The sequence below is a fragment of the Ostrinia furnacalis genome, unplaced genomic scaffold (assembly GCF_004193835.3).
Source record: "Ostrinia furnacalis isolate ACB-3 unplaced genomic scaffold, ASM419383v2 OfSCF6717, whole genome shotgun sequence".
Taxonomy (NCBI): Eukaryota; Metazoa; Arthropoda; class Insecta; order Lepidoptera; family Crambidae; genus Ostrinia; species Ostrinia furnacalis.
The window spans coordinates 125,675-128,110 of record NW_021136956.1 but is presented as its reverse complement, the minus strand read 5'-3'; the positions used below and the strand labels follow the sequence as shown (position 1 = coordinate 128,110).

At 34.7% G+C, this 2,436-nt stretch overlaps 1 pseudogene; it reads left to right on the top strand.

Moving 5' to 3' along the window:
- The first annotated feature begins 711 nt into the window (after positions 1–711).
- Positions 712–2,230, top strand: LOC114362771 (60S ribosomal protein L35 pseudogene; annotated as a pseudogene).
- Positions 2,231–2,436: the final 206 nt, after the last annotated feature.

Genomic DNA, 2,436 nt, shown 5'->3' with positions numbered 1-2,436 from the left:
ATGTTAGTTTCTTTAATCTTACTTTATGTTAGGCCTAGAACTCTCAATGTAAGCAGTGGCGTATAGTGCGATAACGTGATACCTGGCGAGCGGAATATACAGGGTGGAAACGATAAGTGATCTCACTCGATTATTTCTAAACTATGCAAGATATCAATAAACTAGTTACTGATCCTGAAAGTGCTTCATGAGCTCTATCAAACGGTACTAATAATAGGTTACAGAATAAACTGGATCTATCCGAAAATTCAATGTTTCCAGCTTCCATACATTTGGTAAAGTCACATTATTTTAAAAACTACACATGATATCGTAAAACTGATTTTTGATTCTAAAAGTGCTTCACAAGCTCTATCCAATGGTATCAATAAATAGGTTACAGAATAAACTAGATCTATCCAAAAATTCAATGTTTCCTACTTCCATACATTTAGTACTACCAGAGTCATGACACTCATCTCTTGACAATATTATTATAGCAAGTAAAGCCTAAAACCAATGTTTTCCATGAATAATTTTAAATAAGAATACAATTTATATGAGTTTATTTTAAGTTTATTAGTAAATAAAAAAATACACTTCTAATATTGTGTGTCTGGCATACATTTAGTATGGAAGCTGGAAACATTGAATTTTCAGATAGATCCCGTTTATTCTGTAACCTATTATGGGTACCGTTTGAAAGGGCTCGTGAAGCACTTTTAGGATCAGTAATCAGTTTTTCAATATCTTGTATAGTTTAGAATTGATCGAGTGAGATCACTTAACGTTTCCACCCTGTATTTTACAATTTGTTGTTTGAATAGTAAGAACTGTAGCCTCGAAACTGAACCCTCGACCGCCACTGCTCCTGAGCTGTTCCTGGATACCACCAACTGTGTAAACCTATAATTTTTCTATAATTTACGCTTAATTATTTAAAGCGAACACGTACATATCTTGCGCGTGTCGAACATTACATAGCAAAGCAGCGACATGCATTTTTGTCTAGTATTTCTTTTCCGAAGCGTATTCTTTTTGACGGAATAGAAACACGCCAGACATGATGTGGCGAGTGACACCATACACTTTGAACAATATAAAAGCGTGTATGTGACCGCTTTTTGCTCTTTGTGATTTTGTTCAATGATAAAGTAATATTTTAGTAGACAGATCTATTAGCGTCCGCTATCATAATAGAATTACACGTTCCTCTAAATTGATTTTCAGTAACTTTAAATATGCACATCGAAATAACTTGATTTCTTCCCACTAATCATACTATTACTTGTAATTGAATTTTTAAAATCGTAAACTTATTGTTGTAATGTTAAAAGTAATTTGTATAATGGGAATTTAAAATATACAATTAGAATTTAATGAGAATTAACGATTAATCCATTAAAAATATCTTATCCCAATTTGGAAATATTTAGAGGACCTGTTGTTCTTCCACGACTCCAATTTCATTTTTAGGAATATTATTACTGTCGGCATAAATGTCGAACTCGAATATATTTATGTTATGACATTTCTAATGTACTTCGCCCTGATATGCATGCCTGTATACACCATTTGTCGTGCAAGGTGTAAGAAAAACACACAAGACTAAAAATATGCGGACAACATCAACTTGATATAAACAACAATCGCTGGATATTTTATTACTTAGCGATTGGTGAATGACACAATAGACGTGTTGACACCACCAATCAATCGACATACTTTTTAAACTTTTGACACCACAACTTTACGTCAAAGTTGTGGTGTCAAAAGATTGTGTTTTCACAATGGGTAAGGTTAAGTGTTCGGAACTGCGGACGAAAGATAAGAAGGAGCTCTTTAAACAATTAGAAGAGCTCAAAACTGAGTTAACTAATCTCAGAGTGGCTAAGGTGACTGGAGGAGTGGCATCGAAACTCCAAAATACGAGTAGTCTGAAAAGCAATTGCCCGTGTGTATATTGTTTATCATCAGAAAATGAAGGTTAACCTACGCAACCATTATAAAAACAAGAAGTACAAACCATTGGACTTAAGACCCAAGAAAACCCGCGCCATGCGCAAGGCTCTTACGAAGTACGAAGCCAAAATAAAAACAAGGAAAGAAATAAGAAAGAAGTCTATCTTCCTACCCAGAGTGTATGCTGTGAAAGCCTGAATAAAACTGATCAGTAAAACTGTCAAAACGAGACAGACTCCTATAGATTTTGTATGGTAATACCAGGCCTGTTCATCTCCGCGACTTTACATTGAAAACAAAACACGCACGATGGCCCACCTACAGGATACTATTCGACAAGGCCTCACATACGAGCGAACATTAACTCACGCACGCGTATTCTTGTGTATGATGGAAGAAAATAAAGAAAATGGTATACTGTGCAGTATTTAACTGCCTAAATAATAATAAAAACACAGAATGTACTTTTATAAGTTGCCTCAAGACACTGAGAGG